This window comes from Xenopus tropicalis, chromosome 1 (genome assembly GCF_000004195.4).
Source record: "Xenopus tropicalis strain Nigerian chromosome 1, UCB_Xtro_10.0, whole genome shotgun sequence".
NCBI classification, from domain to species: Eukaryota; Metazoa; Chordata; class Amphibia; order Anura; family Pipidae; genus Xenopus; species Xenopus tropicalis.
In genome coordinates this window covers 145,881,992-145,903,585 of record NC_030677.2, presented here as the reverse complement: position 1 = coordinate 145,903,585, position 21,594 = coordinate 145,881,992, and the positions used below count along the sequence as shown (strand labels likewise).

The window sequence follows — 21,594 nt, the reverse complement described above, 5'->3', positions numbered from 1 at the left end:
AAAATGTGCTGAACAAGATTTGGATGAAACAATTAACTGAAGATGAATAAAGGTGGCCATTAGATATCAGTTGTACACTTGTGTAAGAACACACGGAGCGAGTTAGTCGCCCACAATAGATCTCTGCTATCGCCAGTGACTTACCGAAAATGCTTTCCACCAGCAATAATAGAAGTTGGAAAGTCCTTCGTATCGCTTCGGCAGTCCGAACTCATGCAAAGTTGTCTGCAGGAGGAAACTTTGCGCAACTTTGGATTACTGAAGCAATTCGAAGGGCTTTCCACTAATGACTTCTATTCGGAGTGGTTAGACGCCTAACGTGAGTTACGCTCCGTGGGTTCTTACACTAAAATGCAACAATCTAAAACTAACATTCCAGTTGAAACTGTAGGATAAAGTCTGAACATAAAATAATCGGCAGACAACAATTTATGAAAGTTACATTCCAGAAATGCATTGTAAATCACACAAGGATATTGTCAGATATACAATACATGCACAGATTTTATTGTTATCTGACAAAAATATCCTAATCTGTCTGATTGACAACAACCAATCACCATGGTATGAAAATTATTGGGACGATAACTCGGAGCCCACACGTGGTCTGAAAATCGTATGAAACTATATTCCATACAATGTGTGTATGGTCAGCTTAACTAACCAAATATTCCTCTTTATCTTAAACTGGATGCCCACTCAAAGAATAGATACAGATATTTTTCCACAATATTAGAAATAAATTTTTTTTTTATTTTTACAGACATTACCTAAATTATATTGATACAGGCAAGTCTGGAGAATTTAATGCTCTCTCTCTACTTCACTGTGAATTACTTAATAAAGTAGTATGAGAAAGAGACAGTAAGGGTGATGGCACATGGGACATTTTGTTGCTTGCAATAAATCTTTGCTACCACTGGCGTCAAAACGTCCTTTGTTTCCTTCCACAGGTTAGAATGCAAATCTCCGGTGAGGAAATTTGGCCAACTTTGCGCTGTGTATGTTTCCCCACTGGGGATTTGCATGTTATCTGGTGGGAAGGAAACAAGGGAAGGCAATTTTCAGTGTTTTTTTCATTTGTTTTACCGCTGGCGATTCACACCAATGCGTTTCCTAGGAATTTGTCACTGTTTCCTCCTTTATACATGGTTTGTACCTATAACTTTGTATATCTCACAATCATTTGCACAGTCTGGAGGGCCACCCTGAAGTCACTTCACTGGAGTTTTTGTTTAACTTGTAGGTAGGAATAGGTACATTTTAATATTGCTGGTTCATTTTGGCAGCATTAGACCTATTTATTCATACAAGATTCTGCTGGTATTCCCTGCAGGCTGGGCAGGAGTGCTGCAATACAGTACAGCATGGAATATGCACTGAGTGAAGGTCGAAACTTGGACCTAGCGTATCCTAGCATATTGACACCAACGCCGTAAAGTGTCTATGTCATATTAGAAACTTTATATCAGTGTTTTATTTTGCCAGTGCCCTGTATATTGGGCATTTTACAGTGGGTATTTTTAAGATGGGGAATGCAAATTTCCTTTTTGGCCTTACAGGCACCAATACTATCGTATGAAACATTGTTTCGTATGATATTCTGTGCGTGTATGGCGGATCAATGAGACGACCCATCTTGCAAACGCATTGGACATTGGTCGTCTTGCCGATCAGGCGGGACAAAAGATTTTGATGGCGCCCAAGCAAAATCTGCATTTAAGGCTGAATCGTTAGTTAGGGGTAGAATCCCTATTGTTTTTAACTCCATATCTAACAATTCAGCCCTGAACGTTAGTGGAGGGAAGGAATGATCGTAATTGGTATGTGAGTTGCAACTTAGAAAGTGAAATACATCAAATAAGAAGCAAAGAGATAATACTGGTTTCATAGTCACATACAGACAGCTATCCCATTATCATATATTTACCACACTATGGAATAGGCACTTTTACACATATTTTGTGCTTGCAACAGTATAGCGATTAATATAGAACCAGCGTATATTTATATATAAATATCTTTAAACCTGCCGGGTAAACTCCGGAAAACTAGTGGTGAGAGTACCCAAGTGTGTTCTGCATAAAGAGCTATTAAGGATAGAAGGGGGTATTGTAGGGGTCTTATCCCCCTGTGTGTAGTTTCAGGGAGCACGTCCTGTAACATTCATAATTAAGCAGTGTATTAGAGCACACTATTTTATGATTTTGCGTCAAAAATACACTAAATGTATGTTGAACTAGACCCTAGCAAACAGTTGTTCCCTATGTTAACTAATAGGATGACCTTATTTAGACTTTTTATTTAGACCTGGTTAAACTGTAATTCCCGTAGTTAAGAGAATGTGGATCAGTAGGTTCTTGTTCAGAATAATGAATCAATTCAGTATATAGCTTTAATATAAATACTGTTCTTGGCCATGTTAAAGTAAGTTAAGATGGTTTAATTTGCAGTTGTACTCTCCACTCTTTCACATTTGCATAACATAAGCAGAGCTCATTCACACATGCAGTGTAAATATATTTTTGCAGGTATGTATGGCACAATACTGAGTGAGGGTGTTCCTTTGTCAGTTTCATTTACAACCGTTAAGTCTTTTTAGAAGGAAGCTGTCCTGATGATAAATCTATCAAATGTATACTTTTGGATATTTTATTGGGAAGTTACTCAACTGAAACCTTTCTACGTGCAACAAGTGGTGGTTCACTTTTAAATTATTAAATTATTTGCCTTCATCTTTTACATCATTCCAGCTTTCAAATGGGGGCAGCCAAAAGGCTATTGCTTGTTAGCTTAGGGCTCTGGCACACGGGGGAGATTAGTCGCCCGCGACTAACTCCCTGTTCGCGGGCGACTAATCTCCCCGAGTTGCCTACCCCTGCCATCCCACCGGCGAACATGTAAGTCGCCGGCGGGATGGCAGACGCGGCGGCGCGATTTTGCGCAAATCGTCGAAAAAGACTCGCGAGGCTTTTTCGGCGATTTCCGCAAATCACCCCGCCGCGTCTGCCATCCCGCTGGCGACTTACATGTTCGCCGGTGGGATGGCAGGGGTAGGCAACTCGGGGAGATTAGTCGCCCGCGAACAGGGAGTTAATCGCGGGCGACTAATCTCCCCCGTGTGTCAGAGCCCTTATAATTTAATTCCTTATCTTTCTGTTCAGTCCCCCTCCTATTCATATTCCAGTCTTTCATTCAAACCACTGCTTGATTGCTAAACAAGGTAAACAAGACCCTAGCAACCAGATAGCAGCTGAAATTTCAAACTTGAGAGCTGCTAAGCAAAAAGCTAAATAACTGAAAAATAAAATAAAATTAAAAAAGAAAAAGCGATTGCAAGTTGTCTCAGAATATCAATGTTTATGTCAGGGGAACAGCACTCTGCTTATTTGTACATAGCACCAGAGCAAATGTAATGGCCAAAAAATACCTGCTCCTACTAAAGAAATACAATTTCTATTTATAGAATTGTATTTTCTGTATGAAAAAGGCAGCAGAAATTAGCCCATGTCTGCTCACTGTCCTCTGCATTATAGTCACATTAGCCCCATAGATAGCATGAACCAGGGCCCAAGTGGTTACTTTTTGCTTTATATAGTCTGTAAATTTGTATAAAATCTTCTGATATTTTAGCATATATATATATAAGCAATAAATTGATATCAGAAATTATGTTTCTAAATATCCATTATGCAAATGAATATTTGCCCCTTTTAACTACATACCCAGCTGTTCTCCCTTTTAAGTTTTGCTACCTCAGCTTTAAATTAAAATCCAATGACCATGTTTTTCCAAGAAAAATAAAATAAAAAGTTGGTCCTAATATACTCCCTGGTTGGAAAGTCAAAAGAAGGGCATCACTTAAATTATAAGCGCCTGGTTTGATTCCAGTGGTGATGTGTGACAGTCTAAAATCCAGAGTACTTTGGGGAGAGAGTCACCGATGTCAGAAAATGTTTGAATCCTTTGAAGTGAGGCAGGGAGCAGCATTTTGCTTGAATTAGAGTATTGGCACATGCTAAATGTCCAGCCTAGAGTTAGAACCCAAATGGGAATTGTAACATTCTCAGACCTTTCTCACATATGTTGCCTTTAACTCTTTCTTCCTTCAGCTCATGAAACAAAGGCAAGAAGTCCTGAGCTAGATGCAAAAGGCAGTTTTCCTTGTAGTATGTTAGACGAGGAAAACATGTCTGTACTCTGGGGGGAACATGACAGAGTACAGCTTTATAGAAAGATTGGTAGATTCCAAGAACAGGTTTCATTCGGCAAAGGTTTAAATGGCCGCTACAATAAACAAAGTCAAAATAAGTCAGGGTGGTCACAAGACTCAACTAAATTAATAAGAATTTAATGGGGGCTTAGGTTTTATAGCAGGTTTAAGAAGTTGTGTATATGAATGAAGTGGGTATTATTCACCATTGAGCTATGTTTATTTGTAACTGTTTTCTTAATGAGGTTTCATTTCAATTAAACGTACCTACACCAATAGTGCCATCTGGCCAAGCAACCATATTGTTTTGAGTAACACGTGTTTACCTTCTAGCACACTCTTGTGTCTATCAAACTAATATTCAGAGCTTCCTACAACTTGAAGGAACTGGATAAACATCAGGCTCCACCACAGACAAAAGTACTTTTTACTTAAAAGATAAAAACAAATGTCAAGAAGTGGCGAAAAGAAGATACTGTATCTATGAAATAAAAGATTAATAATGTAAAGTTGTTTTATTTCCTGACATAAGCTGCTAATACATGGCCAGATTTGTTTGGGCAGTCTGCCTGATTTCGACCATAATGCCTGAGCATTGGGGCACGTATGGCCAGTCAAGGGCCCTTTAGACCAAAATCCTGTGAATTTGGTTGACCAATGTGAATTTGGTTGACCGAGGACTACTGCCCCCCCCCCAAATGTTGTTGTCCAAGGGGAAGGGTAAAGGAGCCACATCTCTTCAGTTTCTCCTCACCTTCTGCTGTTACAATCATTCAGGTAGTTGGCCAAACAACAGAAAAATGCAAAGGCTGACATGCATGTGTATGTCCTCCATATCCTATACTTCTGCTCGTTCATCAGGCAGGATAACGTGTGTGTGTTGGCCCATGTATGGCCACCTTTAGGCAGTAGATTAGCTTTCTGTAAACATAGCAGCTTGTTCTGCATTTTTCCATTATCCTGCTCTATGCTCTTTCAGGTTAGATTAAGACTTTATAAAAGTCTATGGAGTCCATCACTTTACAGATATTGTAGTTTATCTAGAAGAGAGTGATAAGAATATAGTTAGTAGCCTTTACTGCAATGTCATATTCCAAAAATGTCCATGGATAATTTTCACTTAGTGGCATTTGGGGTGGGGTAAATGTATGAATTAATATAGTAGCTATATAATATAGGGAAAATATTCAGCAAAAAGAAAGCGATCAAGGGTGAAATTAGAGAGGAAGCAGAACCTGCAGTAGCAGCGGCACATGAGTGTAAGGGGCCCAGTAAGGCCCTAATTATTTAGAAATTTTAATATAAATAATAATAAATTGGTAATTTAGAAATGTTTTGGGGGCCTAAATTGAAGTTGCTGTTGGGCCCAGTAACATTTAGTGACGCCACTGAAAGGGATAATATTCTTTTAAAGGATAAGTAAGCCTTTTATTTTAAAATTCACTCTATGATTAAGTGCCAAGTGCACAAAACACGTAAGGCTACAATGCGGTCTAAACTCTACAATAAAGCTTCTTTGTTTTTGTTTACTATTGCTACTCATGGGATCTGTGAGTACCTGCCATATGTATTGAATTGGAACTTCACTCTATATAGGGAAGTCAGTAGAAGAGCTGTAATTGAACTGGCTGTAATAGAGAAATGAAAGAAATCTGGATGCAGGTAGAAAGGTATATTATTCTCAAGGTTGTGAAGAGATTTAAAAAAGAGTTACTTATTCTTTAATAAACAAAAAATAGGGTAACACAAAATAAATCACAATAATCTACAATATGGCCAAAAAGCAACATATATATACAGTATTATAATCTCTACTTCAGTTCCATCAGGTCAGTAATGCTGCTCTGCTTTTTAATGGTATTCTTCAACAGATTTTTTGGTAATTATTGTGACCTTCTACACACACCAACCCCTTTGATGTTGCTCCCAGTGGCCTCAAAGTAGGTGCCAATTTAATTTCTGGCTTGGATGCAAATTTTGGAAACACAGAGACACAGTTTTACTGATATACAGCCCCTGCAGGCTAGCAGTACACACAGCCCTACCAAATAGCCAATCACAGCCCTTATTTGGCATCCCCAAATATCTTTTATCATTCTTGCGCTTCTTACTTCTGAGTGTGACTTATGAGTAAAAAAGGTTCTACACTTTGGTAGATAGGGTGGTAATAATATCATCCCACCCCTATATACAACAAATACTGCATGGGAATCTCTTCCATCAGTTAGATGTACAATAAAATAAATATAATAGATACCTGAAAAATTGCTCTGACAATGCACTGTACTATTCTTAGTGCCTGGTAGTGATGAGCGAATCTGTCCCGTTTAGCTTTGCCGAAAAATTTGCGAATCTTCCAAAAGATTTGCGAAACGGCGAAAATGACGCTCATCAAAAAAATTTGTCACCCGCGGCTATTCTTTTCTCCCTCGGCTATTCTTTTGTCACCCGCAGCTATTCTTTTGTCGCCCACGGCTATTCTTTCATCGCCCGCGGCTATTATTTTGTTGCGCAGTTATTATTTTGTCGCCCGCGGCTATTCTTTTGACGCGGGTGACAATTTTTGGACGCGCGGCAAATTTTTTCATCCGTTTCGCGAAACAATCCGCCAATGGCGAATCCATGCCTGCTGAAACATTTCGCCCATCACTAGTGCCTGGGTCAGAACCCTTATTCCAAGAGAAGATATTGCCACTGCTGTCTGTTGGTAACATACAACATGCATAAAACACAGGTGCAATCTAACATTTTTTACACATTAAGCCCAACCCAGCATGTAGGAAAACTACCACAGTTATCCACTCTCCAAAACAGCTTGGGGAGACCTGTGTTTGATCCATGAATACAGCGCTGCCTTCCTGATGGTTGGGGAGTCATGTAAGCTTTTGCACCATTTAGTGCTCTTGCATTTACCATACATCCAGGGTCAAAGTCAATGACCTCTATTATCTTTCTTATATTTAAATGCATCGATTGAGCTATCATATATATATATATATATATATATATATATATATATATATATATATATATATATATATATATTATGTTCATCCCTCATGAGTAATCAAGGTCATATAAGGCCCCTGACTGGCTGTTCACTAATTCTGTGTAGAACTGAAGATTTAGTAATTAACTGATACATTTATAAGTGCTTTTACAATATACTGTAGACATTATGGTTGAGCAGCTGGACATATTTCTATGTTATGGGATATTACAGCAAAACAAGAAGCCCAGTTAAGGGGATGGTTCACCTTCAGGTTAACTTTTAGAATGTTACAGAATGGCAAATTTATAGCAACTTTTCAACTGGTCTTCATTTTTTAATTTTTTTTTATAGTTTTTGAAGTATTTGCCTTCCTCTTCTGACTCCTTCCAGCATGACCCCAGCAGCTAAAAAACTATTGCTTTGTTATGCTACAATTATATTGTTATTGTTGCTTTTTATTACTTATCTTTCTGTTCAGGTCCTCTCCTGTTCATATTCCAATCTCTCTTTCAAACCATTGTTTGGTTGCTAGGTTACATTTGACGCTAGCAACCAAAATGGAGAGCTGCTGCACAAAAAGCTAAATTATTCAGAAACAGCAAACAATAAAAAAAAGACCAATTGCAAATTGACTCAGACTAGCGCTCTCTATGTCAACTAAAAGTTAATTTAAAGGTGATTAACCCCATTAAGCCCAAGTACATAGTCAAGCATTGCATTAAAACAAAAAATAAGTTAATGGAAGGCTTTACAATTTTGGGAATAGCTCCTTACAATGTGGAAAATAGCTATGTAAATCCTAAATTATCTGTAAATTAACCATCACTGCTGCTCACTAAAACAAAACCCAATTGTTAATAATAGCCCCGTCCCTGTAGCGAGGAATAGGAATCCCAGTGGTTCAGGGGCTTGTGGTATTAATGCACTGCACTCACTACTCAGAGCAGAAAAGCAAGGCCTTTGCACTAGTTTCTGGGTGTCCAGCTCTGCCATTGCATTGCTGCTATTCCAGAGCATGAGAAGACAAGTCGATGACAGCAGTAAAGCAGCCTCTTTGCTCCTACAAATTATTCAGTGTGTTTGTAGATGAAATGTCTCTTGTTCATAGTTAGTTGTTAAAACTGTGGGTACTGGGGAATTATACTGGGTGCAACAGAGACTGCTAAAATCCAACACTCTAACATCTGTTACCATTTCCTAACTTTTCCCAAACTGCTTTAGTGTTTATAATAATGGTTTTCCTGAATGGCTTTAGGGTTGGCATTAGAGTTTTCCTGAAGGGTTTTTTAATGGATGGGCCTCAACATAATATATATATATATATATATATATATATATATATATATATATATAGTTTTTTTGCATATATTAATAACTCTTGTATAGGCAAAATAAAGGTAGCTTTTTTTTTAAAAAAAAGGAGGAAAATGACTATGTACGTGTTATTCTTAGAAAGTACTAGTGCTTGGTTTGCTAATGACAAGCTACTTTTATTGTGCCCCACATGCACCCTGGCAGGTTTGTTATTGTCATGTAACCGGGAGCAGTTACTAAAGTTTGAGGTTTCCCCTTCATCCCCTGAGGGTTATAACTTGTGTAATAGATGAAGGAATCTAAATGAGGAGCTGACCACAAGGATGCTGCCGCTGCCACACAAAGTAGTCACAGGACACTGCTAAAAATTTTAGAGTAAATTGCATGCAGGAGCAATGACAGGACATACCAGGGAGATTGAAAAAGGCAGTATGCACTCCCTTGTAGGCTTTTTAGGACAGACCAAGTAATGGCTTCACTGTCACCTTTCTATGCAAAACAGAAAGCATTGAGGGGAAAAAGTCACATTTTTGTTTAAATGGAGGATCATATAAGCCGATGTATCAGTTGTGTGGGATCTATTAATTGATTTTACTGATTTCAGTATCACAATAGCCCCTTTTTAAATGCATCAACAGAATCTTCCATCACAACATCACATAGTAAGGCAATTCACAATCTCACTGCCCTCACCATAAAAAACAACCTACTCTGCTTCAAATGAAAGCTCCAATCCACTAATCTAAAGGGAGGGGGGGGGGCTTTCAAGGACTGACCCCTGCTAATCACACTGGCCCAATTAGAAAATGTTCCATTTACCACCACTCTTTGCAATCTATCCTTCAGCCAGTTTTCTATCCAAGTACGAATATTATGTTCCAAGCCAATATTCAATTGTATCATTACCTTTCTGTGCAGTACTGTATCAAATGCTTTAGCAAAGTCCATTCCAGCATCGAAGTTCCTGCTCATCTCCTCATAAAAGACAATTAAATTAGTCTGGCAAGATCTGTTACACAAAATACCATGCTGGCACAAAGTCACAGAATTGTTATTTACAATGTATTAATGTATCTCATCCCTTATTACCCCTTCCAAAAGCTTTACTACCACTGATGTCAGACTAACAGGCCTATAGCTTTCTGGCTGAGAACAAGATTCCTATAATGGCATCACATTAGCAATTTGCCAGTCTCTTGGTTGGCACCATGTCAATAAATCCTAAAAGAATTAAGTGAAAAGGTTTGGCAATTACAGAGCTAAGCTTGTTTAGTACCCTGGGATACCATCCGGTCCTGGAACTTTTCGCTCTACAATTTAAAATGTTACTCTTGAACCTACAAATGTATTTTTTTTTAGCTGTAATATTGGTGTGTAGGTGCCATCTCAGTGCATTGTGCCTGAGTCTGAGCTTTCAGAAAGAGCCAGTGCTACACAGTAGAACTGCTTTCAGGTAACCTATTGTTTCTCCTACTCCCATGTAACTGGGGGAGTCCTAAGCCAGACTTGGATTTCTTACTTAGTTAAGTAACATACTAAAAGTTAACTTAAAGGTGAACCACCCCTTTAAATGATGTGTTTTAGGGCTGTGACACCCGGGGAGATAAGTCGTGCCGCAACAAATCTCCCTTGTCACGGGCGACTAATCTCCCTGCAATGTCATCCCACTGGCTAGAATGTAAATCACCGGTGGGATGGCATTTGCGGCACCGCGATTTGCCGAAGTCGCTGAAGTTTCCTCTCGAGACAGCTTCAGCGACTTTGGCATATTGCGGTGCCGCATATTCCATCCCACCAGCGATTTACATTCTAGCCAATGGGATGGCATTGCGGGGAGATTAGACGCAGCGTGACTAATCTCCCCGTGTGTTACAGCCCTTATGTAGAGAGATTTTTGAGTTGCTTTGCCCACAGTGTTCTGTGATGTCAAAAAGCCTGAATAATACTATGATTCTCAAGAGATCTCAGCACCAATCTGCCTTGAAAAAAAATCTCAGACTAGGCGTTATGGCTAGAATATCTATTGCATTTATTACAAAGAATTACAAGTCCTAAATCAGTTACACACTACTTAGGATGTGGACTTGCAATATTATAGATACATAAGGGTGAACCAACCTATTATTGAAATAATATACTGTGCTATTGTACTGAAATGGAGTTGGGCGTTGATGTGTGATCCTGCATGGCTTCTAAATATGGTCTATTTATTCTAGTTTCTTATAGATACCTGCAAATTGGATAACAAAATATGCATATTTATTTAAATTGTACCTTTTAAAACCTTCTGTGGAATAAGCTGATATACATTATACATTTCAGCTTCAGGACACTAACCACCATATGTAATAAAAAAACACTGCTTTTGCCCAGGTGCAATAACCCCTAGCAATCAATCAGAGGTATGCTTTTACATAGGTGCCAAATAAATACTACCTGCTATTGGTAATTACACCTGTAGCAAACTTTGCAGCTTTTATTGCATTACCCCAAAAGGGCTTAATCTGATGCTGTTTGTCTTCATACTTGCCATATGAAAGTGGATTCTAAGCAGACTAGTATGGATACTTGGGTACCACAATTTGTAAAGTGTATGGTAGATATCCATAATGTGACATGCTGGAATTGATACCAGTACAGTATGACCTGTGAAGCTTATCATACATGAGATGATACTGGCTTTTTTAGCACATTTTAACTATTCAAAAGCTTTTTCACTTTTTTAAAATGTGGTCACAGACAGGCCAAAATCACCCTACACTGTTCCCTGTGAGAATCAAGTGATTCATAGGTGTAACACAGCCATATGTGTTCTAGGACATACATGTATCACAAATAACTGATAATCAATATTCACAAGCCTGTTGTTTCACTACTTATCTATAAACAAGTCCAAACAAGCATAGACTCCTTTAGGTCTGCCTGGGATACCTGGGATTCAAATTTGGACTCTTTGTGCTTATTCTATAAGCAAGCAAACAGTAATCCCTTAGATTTAACTCTAAAACAGATTTGGATAAAGCCCTTCCTTTTGCCAGTTCTATCTGGAAAGCTAGTCTCTGTGCCACCTAGCCACAAATAGGTGCCTCTGAGAAACGGGCAAGTAGAGGTCTGTCCCATAGGGGAAAACTGACAGATAACAGGAGACTGTCCACTTGTTGTTAGTACTCTGTATACTTGGGCGACATTTGGGGTGAGAAATTCATACAGAGATAGAAGTTCAGCTACAAAAAAACAACACAGTACACCCCCAGTTTATGGGTAGAGAAATAGGATTCCAAGTCAAAGTTAAAAACGGAGAGATTTTTCATCTAAACATTATTCTGGGGCAAAAATACAGAAATTTGCCTCTTCATGTAAAAAAGTGCAAACGTGCACGCAAATATTTTGCGCACAAGTAAGTGCCAGCGGGGCCCGGCAGCAAGAAGTAAAATGGCGACTGCACTAGGTTCGGGTTCTGCTTCACTTTATTGCTTGGGGTCGTCATAAAATGTACTAACTATTTCTACACTATAGAAACATTAATCTGAAGTAATACGATTAAAAATGAATGTAATTTTTAATAGGAGGTGGTGCAGTACGAGTGCCGTGTGTTCTATATCGATCCTCACATCCTCCTTCCATAATCGTTATTTCTCCAGCCTTGTATTTAACTCTCCAGCCTTGTATTTAGGCGCAAAAGCCCTACCCACACCGTTGTTGCCTACGGTGTGTGCACATATCTACAAAACAAGCGTGTGTGTGCTGTGTACATGTACATGCTGTGTCGCTCCCAATAAATTGTGAACATACTTAGACAAATTGCGCGTATGACTCCTTTAAATGGGCTCTATTTTGGGGGGTGCCTTTATGGAGTGTAGTTTTTATTTCTCCCATATGCTTATTAAAATATTGCTGATGTTGAGCTCAACCTGGTTTGAGTTTCCCTTCAGACGCTAAATATTAGGGAGTTTGGGCACATACAGGCAGTGGGCTGAGCAGGGAAAAATTGCTGGGGATAGGGGGAAGGTTATGTAATATTCATTTTATCAATATTTGTGCTTCTCAGGATGGAAATATAAAGCCATTTGGATCAAGGTTTCAGCTCATAACTCTGCCCCCCTTCCTTCCCACCTGTCACATTTGGGAATCCCTTAAGCTGTTTGTACGAAGCATGAATTATTTGGTTTAGGGAGGAAAAAAAATTTGGCAAAAGTACATTTGTCGACAGTTTCCTAGACATGTTTATTTTTATTGTTGTTATTGTTTGTAAAAAAAAAATCCACAATAGATGACAGGCAATTTTATTTTTCTTTTCTTATCTCTTGTAACTTTTTTTGTTGTTTTTAACAAAGTCTGGAAGAATTTTAAAACAGTATTTGATTTGGCGAAGATTACTTTGTTTGTGAACTAGAAACATAGCTCTTGCTTTCTGGGTCCATGCCATAAGCAACTGTACATTTATATATATATCAAACATTATCATCATCTGTCTCGTCTTTTGTTTTTTTTTGTTCAATCCAACCCCACCATCTACTATCCTGCAACTATATCACCTCTAAATTAATCTATCTTTCTTTCCTTTACTTTCCTTTTTTTCTTTCTTTCTTTCTTTCTTTCTTTCTTTCTTTCTTTCTTTCTTTCTTTCTTTCCTTCTTTCTTCTTCTTTCCAATATTTCATTGATATGCATTTTCCATATTCAGTACAAATATCTATATATAATCGTAAGTACATTGTTTATGTGATTTTCTATTTTTAAATATCTAACGCAACAATAAATATGTAGTTCGTATTCCGTTTCCATATACTATTTCCCGTTAGTCTGACAACCCTTTGCGCTGGCGATCCTTCTTTGCCAGGTTATAGCTAATTCTCACCTGGGTACACAGAATAAAAACGCTGTTAGCATTAAACCCAATCCACCCTACGAGAATACAGTTATTTCACCTATCTCTTGGTGATGTTCAGATGGAAATACGGAAGAAAATACTAGGAAAATGTAGTGATCGATGTAAGATCTCTCTGAATAAGAATCAGAGCATTCTGCAAGCTGCCAGTGCGCACTTGTCTAGCTCCGTAATGTACAATCCGACACCCTGTAGGTGCCTATTGGTACATTCTCTGGATTCTATAGGAATTATTACAGTTATGCGTTTCTGGAAATGCCACCAGTTCTTAAAATCAATTAAAACACACCAATCCATGAAATGAATGTCAGTACAATAGTATAGACACACACACAAACATACACAAATAAAGGGTGCTCTGAATTCATCTAACAGACTTGCTAGTGAGGAGTGATGGAGTGAGCCGGGGAGGAGAAAACCGCAGAGAAATGTACCTGTTAATCCCCTGTAATATCCCGGAGCATCCTGCGGCTGCACATTTCAGCACCCATTCCCCCAGGCAGGGGCCGAGCTGCCCGAGTCAGGCCAAGACACACGGAGAAGCCAGACTTCGGGCCACGCTGCACTTGTCCTGCGGTTGCTGCCAGTAAATAGGAGCTCTATTAACCCCATCCTCACTCACTGGGGCCCCAATCAGCGGCTCCTTCTGTCACTGCTTACAAAGTCAGAGCTGCACACTTTCTCCGGGGGTCACTTGTGCCAATATCCCACCGGTTACACTCAAGTGTCACAACAGAAATTCTGGAGACACATATTTTAGACAGATTCTCCTAAAGGCCTCTGAAGTGTAAGCTCACAAGGGCAGACCCTCTCATCATGTACTGGGAATAAAAATACAGAGGCCTGATGGTTTCCTAAACCTAATAATCTGTAAGGGAAAACTGTTATATCTAAGAGATACTTACACATCATGTCCAGGTTATTACTTATTAGTTATTTTTTGATACTACTGATTGCTGTTTCAGTCATCCTGTACATTACACAAGGTGGGTTGCAGATGACTGCAGGTAGCCCATGATAAATCACCTATATTTCCTTTTTCACACCGGATTATAGGGAACCTGGGAAATGAGCACCAATAACTCTATTCAGGTCCAGACTTGGATACAAAACAGGTCCTCCCATTCCAAGTACACAGAGGCCCAAACAGCCCCCACAGGCCCAATAAATAGTGACTCCCTATCTTATCTTGCAGCAGCCCCTGTGGCATTTGCCAGAATCCACAGATTGCCAGTTTGGGCCTAACGCTATTGCAACAATCTTGGCCCCACAATTTGGGGTGTTATATCATCCTGGCTTAAAGGCAGACAGCCTAAATAAGTGACTCTAATTAAAAGACTTTTGCTAGTATTCGCAGTAAGAAATCACAAACCTGCCTTTATTACCTACACTAGTCTCACTTGACTTTTGTCAGAGCAACTGAAAAAAACAATTAATAATTCTTCTTCTAAAAGACAGATGAATTTTCTAATTTGCAACACTGCAGAATTTAAATGACTTGGCAGAATAAACTTTGGAGTGGGAGAACTGAAAGTGCAGACAAAAGGACTCCATGTATAAAGTATAGAGCTTTGTTTGAACTGGACAGTTTTGCAAAATAAACTTACACTACAAATCTGCAATATTTAAGACTTTTTCAGGAGTGTGTTATTGTCCCTTATTGTTCTAGAAATGAAGACATCAGTGTATTGATTTTCTCATGTATCTTGGATCTTTCAAAAGTTAAATCTGTTGCAATTCATTGGAATCAATGTATCATTGTAATGTTACTGTGTCAATTTGTGTCAGTCTTTCTGTATCAGTAGGAAAAAAGGCACAAAGGTAAATGGAAACAAAAGACTCAAATAGAGTTTCTCCCCTTTGATTAGACCATCTACTGTAAGCCCTGTGATGTCCTCTTTTTGGGGTTGAGCACAACTTTGTTTAACCAGAGCAATTATTAGTTTAATTGCCAATATTGTTTACAATCAATCAATAAAGTCAGTTTATTAGTTTAATTGCCAATATTGTTTACAATCAATCAATAAAGTCAGTGGCACTTATGCATGTGCTCTGCTTTAGGCTATAGCCTATTCAAATTCTGACTGTGACAATAGCACAAACAAGCTGAACACTTCTAGATTTTTATGCTTGTGCTTTTTTTTCACATTTTTCATACTCATTTCTGCAGTCTGCATTAGTATGTTTATTCATGCCAGTGGCATATATAGAAATGATTTTAGTGCCCCCCTATACTTTAGGAACAATACATTTTCCATGCATATCTTGAAACTGCTTATCAGTTGGAGTGATATCACCCCCTCCCAGCAGCCAATCAGCAGGTACATATAAGAATAGCACTCAATAGTAAGAAAGCCAAGTCCGGCTTGGGATTCCTCCAGTTACATGGGAGTAGGAGAAACAATAGGTTTTCTGAAAGTAGTTCTACTGTGTAGCTCTGGCTCCTTCTGAAAGCTTAGACTCAGGCACAATGCACTGAGATGGCTGCCTACACACTAATATTTCAACTAAGAAAAAATTTGTTGGTTCAAGAATAACATTTTTAAATGATAGAGTGAATTATTTGCTATGTAACCAGTGTAATTTAGAAATAAAAAGTACACCATAAAAATCATGACAGAATCCCATTATGTGTTCTCCACTAGAATTTCTATTACTGGCTGGCTGCAAAAACTACTTGTAACACTTTCAAAATCTCAGTTATTTCTTCCTAATGCATTGTGGGTTTCTCGGTTTCTCTGAGAACCTCACAAAGAACAGCTAAGAAACACAGTTTCACAGACCAGATATTGATAAAAGTGTCTTGATCAGTAGGTTCATTGGGGTCCATCAAGCCAAATTTTCTAATTCAGGGATTTTAAACATTAAATCCTGTATCTGTTTTGGAAGTCAATGCTCAACTGCAACCAAAATGAATGACTTTTGATGCTGGGAGTTGCAAGTCTAGCGTGCATGTATTTCTAGGCATATTTCCACCAAGTTTAGGACTAACATTTGAAATTACGAGTTCTCCAGCTTCCTGCCCTACCTGCAATTTCATGGTAACTTTGGTAAGGCCGGTGTTAACTGCGTTAATCAACTTTTTTCGTTAAATAGATGTTACTTTAAGTTCCACTCTGTGGCTTGATACTAACAAGTGAATCTGACCCCACAAACACATTTCCGAAGACTTTGTTCCCCATATGCCTTACTAGATGAAAACACCTGTTCCAAATTATGAAAGCCCCCTTCCCTTCATGTAATGAAATCATTTCAAATAATAAAAAAAGAAAACCCCTGTTTATCTTTCTTATGATATATGAAGTGCGGCAAGCCTTAAAACCAGACACAGTGATGTTTTTTAAAAGATCTTATTTGAGGAGAAAAAGGGCTATTGGAAGTGTTTTGTGTCAGACACGCCGAACACCATAACACGGTCCAGCTTTTCATACTTCTATGGAGCAAGGGACTGTTGTAAGCGGCAAACCTACCTGGCATTTAAACTGTTAACTATTCTTGAAACCTTTGTCTAAGAACACAGATCTATTTCATGCAAAATGAAAAATAAAGCTCTGAAGTTATTATTGATGGCATATAGAGGGGTTCCCCAAACTTTTTACCCGTGAGCCACACTCAAGTGTAAAAAGATTTTGGGAGCAAAACAAGCATGAAAAATGTTCATGTGGGTGCCAAATAAGCGCTGTAATTGGCTATATGGTAGCCCCTATGTGGATTGGCAGCCTACAGGAGGCTCTGTTTGGCAGTACAACTGTTTTTTATACAACCAAAACTTGCCCAAAAGCCAGGAATGAAAAATAAGCACCGCAACATGTTGCTCACGAAACAATGTTTTGGGATCACTGATATATAGACACCTCAAGCAATCTTATTTGTTTGAATGTATAAAATGCACACCTCAGTTGTTCCCCTTGGAAGATGTTGTTATAGCAGTAGCCTTACAATAACTACATTGTGACACAAGAGTTCCAAAGCATTTTTGGTTGGACATAACAAGTGGCTAGCTGACAAGAGTGATCTATTGGTTGTTGGTAATGTTAGTGTCCTTGGGTTTCAGGCTCCATAGTTATAGCCCTCTATCCCAAGCTCTACAGTACGCACTTGGTTCCTTTAGAAAACATACTTATTTAAAGTAATTGACTTAAATGTGCATGCACGCTTTTTATTAGGGACCTTCCTCCTTCAGCATCACTAACAGACTTTACATGTCTAACCTTTTTGTGAATGTTGGAACTATGTTGGCCTACATTTGACTTCTTGGCATCACCCTCAGAAGAGACTTTAAGTACAAATTAAAACCAAAAAAAAAAAGAATTTTCAAGTTAACCAGCTTAGTGAAATCAGTGTTAGAAATTCCTAATAAAGAGAGTATGATTGTTGTATAGAAAACAGGTTCCTTATGTGCTGCAAACAGCTTTTAGTTTTATATTCTGGCTGCAGCCTTCTGTAGGCAAACTGAGCCCCATGTTAAATTCAACACATGTATTCAGGCATGTATTGTATGAGACAGCCAGAGGCTGTTGGGGGGATATTTATCAAAGAGTGAAATTAGAACTTGCTACAGTTTGCCACAGTGGAACTCCATCACTCACACCATTAACTGCAATGGAAAAAATATACCCCTTGGAGAGGATGAGAACCAATTTATACTGGGAGATGTAATATAGATAGGGTACTACATAGTCTGTTTTACACAGTGAGAAGAAAGATTTTGGACAAATGTACTTAAAATTGCAGTGATGAAAAACCTTGAAACCAGAATCAGCCTGTTATCCCTTTTCTCATCAAAGATGTGATGTGCTGGATATCTTAAAGAACTGTGCTATTGCTAATGTCAATAGCCCTTCTTTGGCGCTTCTTTTCCTAGGCTGTCAAAGCCAGTGTCATGGCTGTTTGTGCACATTCTGGATTATTATGAAGGTCTAATTTTTTGATTAATATATTTTGAGGCAGGAGTTCCTGGTCATCCCCCCCAAGCATGCTTCTCAGAGAATGGCCTTACATTTTCTGCATTAGAACAAGCAAGTTTAGTCCGAAATTCAAGCAGAAGGCCCACCCCATACACTGTCATGGCTGCTTATAGTTATGGGTTTTTAGCAGGTGATGCAGTTCTGATGTATAATTAAAAAAATGTTATAATGCATCTACTGAAAGAATACATATTAGTGCTTCAGCATTAGTTACTTGAAAATATGGAAAGCAATAGAAAGAAAAGATGTTTAAGGATGTGCGATTGTCTCATAACTACTGAAAAAATGTCAGATAAATACCTAGTTTAAAGGGAATCATTTAAAAACCCCCTCTTGGCGTTGCAAGAACACTGCAAGCAATTGTCTCCAGATGACAACTAATCCAATAAAATGCTGAAAAATTATCTGTCTCAGAAGACCAGGTCCTGGAATTAAAGTTAGTGATGGCTCTGGAATTATTGAAAGTCTGGTAGAGAATTAAAACCAAAACTCTGTCCTCATGTTTTGTCCATTATGTAGACATTGAGCGATGCAAGTTAAATAAATATTTTTTATTCGCTTTTAGTTTATCCTCCTTCTGTCTTGTTTGCATGAGTCCATGGAACATCTTACTATGCTCAATTAGTGCAAAGTGAATCTTCTGTACACATTGGTTTTGTTTTACACTGGCTTGAAAATGCTGGGAATTTTTTAACCAGGTATTTTAATTCAGAATTGAGGAAAAATGTGTATATGTTATAAAAACAAAACTACACGGAAAACAGCATAAAGGATAAATGCATGCATGCATAACCCTGTACAGTATGAAGACTGAATAGGAGAACAATGAGACTAAACGGTAATTACTAATGGGGCAAAATTTTAGACAGTTTGCTATGCTTCATCTTTATACTCAGGCCCAGGCTGGGATTCAAAATAGGCATACAGCGCTCCCCCACCAGCCCACTAAATAGTAACTGTCTATGGCATCTTAAAGCTGGCATTTGCCAGAATTGATAGATTGCTGGTCCAGGTCTGTTAAAACTGCAACTAAAATGAAATATGTATCCCAAGTAATAATATAATATATCCAGTCCTCTTGTCTTGGTAATCAGTTGTTAAACTTGGCTGGTTTACATTGCAAGCACAGGTCCAAATATCAGTCTGTACCTGCTACACAAGCCAATACAGCAATACATATGCCAAGAAATGCCAAGGTAAAGGTTGGTTAGCAAATAATGCTCTGAACTGCAGCTGATTTTTTTTTCTCATATGATGAATTACCATTGAAAAAGTGGGCTGAGCACAGTCATGTATCTATACAGTAGTCAATTCAGCCATTTTTGCCTTGATTTTGGTTAATGGATGACTGACATTATGTGATGAAATTGCAACTAATCATGAGTTGTCACTGCAATTAATTTTGAAAAGATGACTGCAATGGAGGAAAATGCACTTTCAGTGCAGAACCCCACAGACTCAAAGAATTAAATCTTTCAACACAAAAGGAAAACACAGTGTGAATGGGCTAACACTCATTCCGTGGTTGAGGAATATGGGTGGATAGAGCAGGCCACATTAAGAAACTGACTGTAACTAGGTGATTGGGTGGCTGGGAGTGACAATGAGTGGGGCCCAGAAAATAGTGAACTGTGACCAGTGGGCCATTCTGGTTATTTTTTTTTTTTCCTCTCAGGAAACAATTTAGTTGCTTGAGAAAGTAGCCAAATCCAGCAGTCTCTGTTGTACTTTAATAAAAACTAGAAGGCTAAAAGTTGAATAGATCTTAGATATACTTTCTGTGGGGTGGGGGAGAAGTCAGAACAGAAGAAGTTACTCAGTGTCAAATTATTTTTTCAGCTTATGTCATTTTTAACCTTCAATGCAAAATGAAACAATTTTGTGAAAGGGTTTTGCTTATTTTCCACTGGATCCAAAGAAATGAGATTTGGCAGAGATTATTCAGCATTTGTGAATATGGGTGCATTTTATTCATCCCCATTAACGTTAAGAACAACTTTACAGGTGCCCAATGTCAGCATGTGGAAATCACTTGAGGTGCCGTTAAAATAATATCTTGGTGGGTGTAATGTTTTTACAGCTTATTATTCATTTCTTTTTAATAATTACAGGTGCATCCACTGCGACCAGCCAAAAACCAAATGAAAAAAAAAAGTGTGATTTCAGGTGAGAGAATTTTTAAAGTATGTTTTTTCATTTGGAGAAAATTAGATGGAATCCTTTGTAACCTTGTTTTTTTTATCAGATTATTAAGCAAGAAAATGTTTTATTTGGAAAATGAATAAGGCATTTATAGTTAAAACAACTGTACATTACATATAATTGCACAGAGAAAGGATCATTTATGTGTATTCACTCAGTGTCAAAAGATTAGCCCTGGCAACATAAAATATTTATTTTATCATAATAATGATCATGATGATAATTATTAAGTATTTATAAAGCGCCAACATATTCCATAGCCTGGTACAACAGAAAGGTGTACACATCAAACATACAGAGTACATTTAAGTACAGGTATGGGATCTATACCTGGGGTTCTCTGGATAAGGGATCTTTCTGTAATTTGGATCACCAGACCTAAATAAACCCAATAGGATTGTTTTGCCACCAATATGGATTCATAGAGCTTAGCTGGGATCAAGTACAAAGTAATGTTTTGTTATTACACAGACCACAGTCCGCAAACAGCACCTCATTCCAATCATGCTACTTTGTAGCTGCCCTTGTGCACGAAAATACAATATACAAAATATAAATCACAGCCAGCACCAAGGGTCTTATGTGAAAAGTTTTATGGTCCAAAATCTTTGTGTATTATTATAATTGTATGTACAACCAACGTTTCGTCCGCTTTGGAAAGTTTTTCAAGGTACATATACATACATAAGTTCAGTTTAAATAGTTTTAACCCCTATATGGGCAATTTAAATTTATTATTAAAATAACCAGAGGTAAAGTGCAATGCCAGTGTAACTTAATCAATTACTCTTATTTTATATCTCAGTGAGATATCTCTAAAGTGCAGTATTATGGAGGAGCTAAGGGAGTACTTGTACGGTAAGGCCAGTGATATATACTTTAACAAAAGTACATAAAAATCAGACACGACCACTGGGGAGGCCAATAATATCAGCAAGGGGGTCCCTAAGTGAATGTATAGTTAAGTATGTGGATGTGCTTCTACAACCTATTGTAAAATGGTTAAGTACTTTCCCAAG

The 21,594-nt window shown here is 38.2% G+C and overlaps 1 long non-coding RNA gene across 1 annotated transcript; it reads right to left on the bottom strand.

Moving 5' to 3' along the window:
* Positions 1 to 12,786: 12,786 nt before the first annotated feature.
* LOC116408328 lies at positions 12,787 to 13,986 on the bottom strand. Its single transcript, XR_004220875.1, has 2 exons — positions 13,841 to 13,986; positions 12,787 to 13,376 (listed from the first exon to the last, which is right to left on the bottom strand). It is a non-coding gene; the product is annotated as an uncharacterized LOC116408328 (long non-coding RNA).
* Between the last annotated feature and the right edge of the window lie 7,608 nt (positions 13,987 to 21,594).